This window comes from Equus caballus, chromosome 13, assembly GCF_041296265.1.
Source record: "Equus caballus isolate H_3958 breed thoroughbred chromosome 13, TB-T2T, whole genome shotgun sequence".
NCBI classification, from domain to species: Eukaryota; Metazoa; Chordata; class Mammalia; order Perissodactyla; family Equidae; genus Equus; species Equus caballus.
The window spans coordinates 7,793,883-7,801,476 of NC_091696.1; positions in this window are offsets into that span (position 1 = coordinate 7,793,883).

A 7,594-nucleotide genomic window follows, 5' to 3' on the forward strand; every position below is an offset into this window, starting at 1 on the left:
CAGTCCAGGAAGCCAAACAATAGCCCCTGTAACAATCATCCCAAAATAACCAGGACTTGGTTAAGAACTGACAGCTTCCCTAATCTTTGCCCTTGCTTCCAACTTAGGGCCAACTAGAGAAAGCCAGTCACATAGGATGCCCGCTTCTAGTTAGCCCACCCAAAGCTTCCCCAGGCTAACAGCCTCCAATCAGGGCACACCTGAAACCTTCCCTTTTGTCCACTCCTTTGCTTGCCTTTGAGTCTCACAACACAGGTAATGGTGGCTGACTGCCTTGCTGTAGGAAGCTCTGAATAAATAGCCTTTAATTGTTCCCATTTAGGTGGTCTCACTTTATTTCCACAGAGCCAGTCAGAAGAATAAAGTGAAGTAGTCTGTTCTAGGCAGAGGAAACTGAAAAGGAGGTCAGTGTGGCTGCAGCAGGATGAACTAGAAGGAGATGGTATGTGGTGAAGTGGGAGAGGCAGATGAGGGCTGATCATCCAGGGTCTTGGAAAGAATTATAAAAGCAATGGGAAATTATTAAAGAATTTTAAGCAGGGGAGAGACATAATCCTGCTTATATTTTTAAAAGTCACTGCTGACTGAAGAATGGGGGCATTGAGAGCAGAAAGAAACAGAATCACTTAGTTACCCTCCTCAGTGGCTAAAGGTGCAGATGGTGGAGACTTGGACTCTAGTGGGAGTGGGTTGAAGAGATGTGGACTAAGTTCATTATTTAAAAGTAGAATGATAAAAATCATTGAATTGTACATTTATAATGGCTGGATTTTATGGTATGTAAATTATGCCTCAAGGATGCTGTTTTCAAAAAGTAGAATTGACAGAAGTTAATGATAGGTTGGAGGTGGGGTAGTGAGAGAGAGGTAGATGTCACTATTGATTACTGGGTTTCTGGCTTCAACATTAGGCAGCTGGTGGTGCCATTTACTGGGCTAGGAATGATTGGGGTAGGAGCAAGGATAGGATTGATATGGTATGTGCATGGTATAGGGAGATAAAGAGTTTGTTATGGAACACGTTATCTTTTGAAATACATGAAAGATATCCAAGTGGAGATATTTATTTAGTAGACAGTTTACATAGGGCTAAGCTCAGATGATAGGTCTGGGCTGCTGATGTGAATTTGGCAGTGGTAAGATAATAAATAGTGATAAATAGTGTTCAAAACCATGGGAATGAGTGAGATCACCTATGGAGAGAATAAAAAGATAGAGGAGGACCCTGGACTGAGTCTCGTAGCCCTCCAGCCCTCTACTCTCTAGAGGCTGGGTAGAGAAGGAGGAGCCAGTAAGGAGAGAAAAACCAATAGATTATAGCTCAGAGAAGGAAGCGTTTTGAGGAGGAGAGAATGGTCAACTTCTGAAAGCCTACCAAAAGATCAAGTAAAATGAGGATGGAAAGAAATCATTGTATCTGGTTACATGAAAGCCAGTGGCAATTGTGCAAGAGCAGTTTTAGTGGAGTGGTGGGAGTGGAATCTGGATTGGAGTGGACAGAAGAATGACAAGGAAACAAAGAAGAACCACATCACTTGGATGGAGAAATTTTCACAGCATTAGGAGCAGTGAGGAGTGGCAGGTGAAAGGACGCGTAAGGGACAAAGAGGAGGTTTTATAAAATGGGAGGTATCAGGACAGGTTTACATGCTCATAGGAATAAAGCAGGAGAGAGTGAGAGATTAGAAGCCAGAAGAGAGAGGGAGTAACAGAACTGACATTCTTGAGAAGAAAGGAGGGCATGAAACTAGGGGGCGCAAGTGGAGGTATTTGCTTTTAATAGAAGAAGGGCCACCATCTCCACTGTACAGGAGGGAAAAAGGAAAAATGGATGGAGACACAAAGATTATAGATTTGGTGGTAGGAAGATAAGGTTTACAATTATGTTCCTCAATTAAGTAAACGAAATCCAAGGTGAGATCATTTGCTGAAAGGTGCCTGAGGATGGAAATAGGGGAGGTTTGGGGGGTGTTGAGAACTTCTCTATGTGAAATGACTGTTACCACTGTACTGGTCTTCTTCTATACCTAGACACCTGTCAAAAGAGCAACTGAAACACGCCATTGGATAATTTTTGTGCTGTCCCACATCCTCAGTCCAACTAAATCACTCAAGCAAATATTCACTACATACATTTTATGTGTCATCCCTGTAATAGATATTTTATGGAATAATTATTCTTAAAACCCTATAAAGAAGTTACCTTAAATAATGTGGTATTAGCTATAAGTTAGAATGTTCAGAGATGTCCATTCATGCAAGGTGGAGAGGTCAGAGTACTGAGCTGCCTGTCCCTGGAAATGGCGGGCTGATGACCATCTGTTAAGGATCGTTTAAGAATGGGCCTGTATTGGATGGGGAGTGGAGCAAATGGCCTCTTGTGCCATGTGCCTGTCTACCAGCAAGCGCGTGAGGCTGAACTTGCTCCAGAGGGTGTTGTGGAGGAGGCGGCCTTGACGGACAGATATGACTTGGAATGCTAGGGATGTTTATGTGCACTTTTGCTTCCCATAAAAAATCTTCCAGAGATCTCTCTGTCCCTTCTTCCCTGGCCATCCCCAAAGAGTAAGGTAACAACTTGCTAATCAGAATCCGTCAGAGAAGCGTCCAACTTTGACTCTCTGCTCTATTTCCTGAATGACCTTACTGCCAGAAACTCAACAGACCTAAGGAGGCAATTGGGCAAAATCTAGACTGCTTAGGCTTTTCAAAGAAGACCCCTCTCACTACCATAGTGATGTGGGGGCAAATTATAGCTGGAAACACAGGAACAGTGGTGGTGGGTTTCTAAGAAGAAAAACCCACATGAACACTGAAGAGTTCCTGAAGCAATGGTTCTTAACATTTTGGGGGTCAGGTAACCCTCTTAGGATCTGTTGGAATCCACCAGCCTCTCCCCAGAAAAGTGTACGCTTATACAGAGTTTTATGTAGAGTTTAATGTTGGAGTGTCCGTGGACCCACTGCAATTCCAAAAGAAGGGGCACAGGGGAAAAGCTGACTGAGAGGAATTGCATCAGGGGCAGGTTGGGGTGGAGGCCCAAGAGTGCTTAAAGGAAGAAAACCCCAGAAGTGCCAGGTGTAAGATGGAATGCTCCCCAGATATGCACTTAGAGGCTGGGGAAAAGGCTGGTTTATGTGGACTGCATCACAAGTGAGAAAGCTGGCAGAAAACTGTATTTTGGCAGCCCAGAAGAGTAAAGAAAAAGAAGGGAGGAAATTAGAGTTTGTCTTTGATGGTACATATTCTATACATAATAGTCTTTCAATAATATTACACAAAATATTTGTATTTCTCAAAAACCTCAGAGTGGTTGCTAACCTGGATAATATTTTCCTACAGCATCCAACATGCCTAGCCAGAGGCAGAAAATAGAGCCAAAACTGGACAGGTGGACTCTCAGAGTTCACCCTAACATCAGAGTTATCGCTGAGATAACCCTACTAATTTCAAAGGTCGTGAACCTTCATATCAAGGCAATCTTGTCTTGATCTCGACATCTCTGACCCTTGCTCAGTATTGTTTTCATTGGCTGCAATATAAAGATGGTAAGTGAGAAGACACACGCCCTCTCCCCCTGTGCCTGGAATATCTATTCAACACCACACAGTTAATCCAAGGGTAAAGGAAAACAATAGATAGCTTTGCTCCTGTGGTATTTCATTCATAAGACAAGTCACCTTTTGGGTAGTGAATTCTCTCGTTGCCCAGTAAGTTGCCTATGACCAAGGAAATCGAATCTCATAGAACTCTCCCCTGTTGAACCATTCCTGAGCTGTGGGTTTTCTGGTATCTTCAAAGATGAGAGCTGCCACCACATCTCTTCTCCCATGCACAACACTGGTAAGTTTTCTCTCCAGGAGATTCTATAATGTAAAATTAAGCTGGTGCCATGACCAAAACTTTCCCACATCCAGGATTTGCAGGGCTTCTCTGCTGTGCATCATGAAGGTTATGCTGGGGCAGAAGCCACCTGACACCATTGCATTGTAGGGTCTCCCCCTAGCTGGATTCTCTGGGGCACCATGAGGCATGAGCTTTACCTCAAGCTTTTCCCACACATGACACAAGGACGAAGTTTTGGCTCAGTGTCGCCACCTAGTGCTCATGAGGGTGCTGAGCTCTACCTGAAGCTTTTGCCACTCTCACTACATTCTTTGCTTTCATTTCAATGTGGATTCTCTGATGCACCATCTGTGTGGGGCACGTAAGGTTTTCTTACAGTCAAGGCAACGATATGGCCTCTTCCTGGAGTGGGGCATGGTGAGGTGTGAGCCAGAAGCAAAGCTTTCTCCCTCCTCACTGCACACCCTGAGGCTCTCCTGGGTGTGGACTCCCAGCTCTGCTCTGGCTGGAACGTGTGCCACATTCCTTACACTGGTAGGGCTTTTCTCCGGCACGTGTCTTCTGATATCACACCACGTTAGAGCTCTGTCCAGAGCTTTTTCCATTCTCCCCTGTGTGGTTCATGAAGACAGCAAGGATGGTACTTTCACCAAAAACTTGCTTCTGGGGTAATTTCCCCAGGCGTCTCTGTGAACATCTCCACATTTCCCCACTCTCCCGCCCAAACTTTCACGGCTTTGCCCACCATCACCACTAGTCTATTGTTTGGTTCCTCCAAAGGAGGTCCTGGAAGTTTCACTTTGTCCCACCACTTTCTGCCTTGAAGCCTCTTTGTTGCTTTTTTTCACTTTAGAATCTAAAGGAAAAAATAAGAAGTGATGGTGTTAGTCTTGGAATAAAATTTGGAACCGAGGGAAAGGATAATTGGAACAATTACATTAGACTAAGCTAAAGCACAAGTTCTTCTGGATAAGGGAATTTATGAACTCAAAGGTAGAGACAGCGGGAGGGAGGTGCGGGGGGACTCTGTTCCCTGAGCAAAGTCTTTTCATAGGCCATATTCATACGGATGCTTCTGAATGTTCAGTTTACAGTCTGATTTCTATTCACGGCCTCTACGAGGCCTTATTTGGTTAACTCCACCTCACTCTGCTCTATAATCCCTCATTTAATTGAAATTGCTCATTTGCAATCCTTTCTCCTCTTTCTTCCCCTCACCCCACTTTCTTTCTTTCTACAGACATTTGTAGCACTTACAATGAGTCAGGCACTCTCCTAGGTGCATTACTTATATTAATTCATTTAATTCTTATAACAACCTTATTAGGTAGGTTTGATTATTGTTCCCATTTTATAGCAGAGAAAACTGAGGCACACAGAGGTTAAGTATCTTGCCCAAGTACAGGCTAATATGTGTTAGAGACAGGATTCCATCCCAGGCAGAATGGCTTCAGAGTCTGCTCTTCAAGCTTCCTGTTTGGGTGTACTTGGTCTCTCAAGCTTAGAAAGCAGGCTTTGAAGACAAGTATCATGGCTCTGATTCTTTTGAGTGCTTCATAGAGCCCAAATCTGTCTTTGCGGAAATCCCAGAGAAAAAATATATTACGTGCTTAAAAGGAAAGGCACAGAATCCTTGAAATTGGTTGAAGAGTAGATGTTCTCCTGTTGGCTGAATCTGAAAACTCGGAAGCAATGGAACAGATTTGGCTCTGGCAACCCAGCCCAGGACTCCTGCTCCCACTTTGTTCTCAGGAGAGAGATGCTCGTGGGCCCTCTCTTTGTTCTATTGAGAATTATCAAAAAGCTACACATCTATTTGAAGATCTGGCACTGTGAACTGGCCACATTGTCCTTTGTTCTGCTACCAACTTGAGGTCTCCATCACTTTTCTAACGGCTCTCCACCCCTCTTTCCCTGCCCTCAAAGACCCACACTTCCTTTTTACTTTCCTACCAATTTTTATGTGTCTACTTATTTGTGCCAATTTGTCTGTACATCCTCATAGTACACATCCGTGTGTGGGAGATACTTGCATACCTGGGTGGCATCGACATAAAATATGACTGTAACCGTATTTACTTATTTATCAAGAGGCAATTTTTTTCTTCCATTTAGAAAAGAGTGGCTAGGAAAAGACTGGGCTTATGAATAAGTATAGTTGCATATGTCAGATCTTCAGCTATTTATTTTTATTTTAACGATAAAACTAAAAGTAGTAATAAGCCCATTTGATTTTTCACTTACATATTAAGCAATATTTTCTTCAATAAAACTGTAGTACATATGTCACTATGTATGCCCTGGTCCTTGTTATACAGTCATTTCTAGGTGCTTTCTCACCATACAGCATAGGCTTTTGTATCAGGTAGACCTTGGTTCCGAATCCTATCTCTGCTATTTGGTAAATGTGACAGTAGGCCAGCTACTTAGTTTTCTGAGCATTTTCCTCATCTGTAAAAATAGAAAACAGCTTTCTATGGTGTTTTTGTGAGAACGAAAAATGAAAGCATCTAATGTAGTGCCAGACACATAGTATGCATTCTGTCAATGTAACTTGTCTTCCTTCCCTCCTACCTCTCTCCCATGGTCGTCCCCCTTCAGCTTCTGGTTTTGTTCTCCTATGGAAACAGAGGGGTGCCAGTTGCTGCCTTGTATCCACCGTCATCCCCAGCTGATTAGGGAATGAATCATGAGCACTGGGGCATCAGTACTGAGATTCTTAGTCTGGGAGCAGATCCCATATGTTCCAGAAGGAACTATGTTAGAGAAATGTTCTCTAGTTGATTCTTCCCTCAATACACAATGGTGACCCTGCGTTCCCTCTCAGACCCAGAGGATCATGACAAACCAAGGGGCACAGAAAGCCCCAGGGTATGGTCTAGGCAAGCCAGAAAACTTAGCTGGTGAGAAAAATTTTTTTGGTACTCATTCTGCGTGGTGGTCCCGATAACGTCCCTGTGAGCCAGAAAGCCAAAGCTCCCGCCTTGAAAACCTAGAAAAACTGGAGACAGATTGCATGGCTAATGGCCTATTGAATCATAAGAATCTATTTTCCCAAAAATAACAAGACAGCTAACAGGAATTGGGAGCCAGTGTGGTATAGGAAAAAGGATGTTGGCATTGTCATTAGATTTTACTCCCTTACTCCCTCTCTCCCACTGTTATAATCTACTGGCCCCTACATCATTTTATTTTCTTTATCCTTGATTTTAGGTCTTTGATCATTATCACTCTTTAAAAACACTTCTGTCTTAATTCTTGGAAATTTTTATATAGACATCAATGGCTCTTCTAACACCCTGGCCTCCCAGTTCTCTGAACCCTCTCCTCCAACAATCTTGTCTTCCATTCTACCGCAATACATGCTCCCATAGTCATGCTTCAGACCTTATCATTACCTGAAACTCAGTTTCATGCATTCCACACTCTGACCACTACTGCCCATCTTTCCAGCTCCCGTTCTCTAGCGTATCCAGACTCCAACAGCCTTTCGATATTGCTGGGACCTCCAATGCATTTGTTTGGATAGTCACACGTTTGCTGTCCTTCACCCAGTGATGTGCTCTCCACCCTCCATACCTACCATAAAGTGCACGGGCAGTCATCATTAGTCAACCCCCCCATCCCTCTTTGCTTTGGCACAGCCACTTGACAAAATCACAATCATGATTAAAGTCAACCTCTGCCTATTCTTCATTTGCATTCCAGTCACTGGAGTGAAGAAAAATACGTATCCTTGCTGACTCACC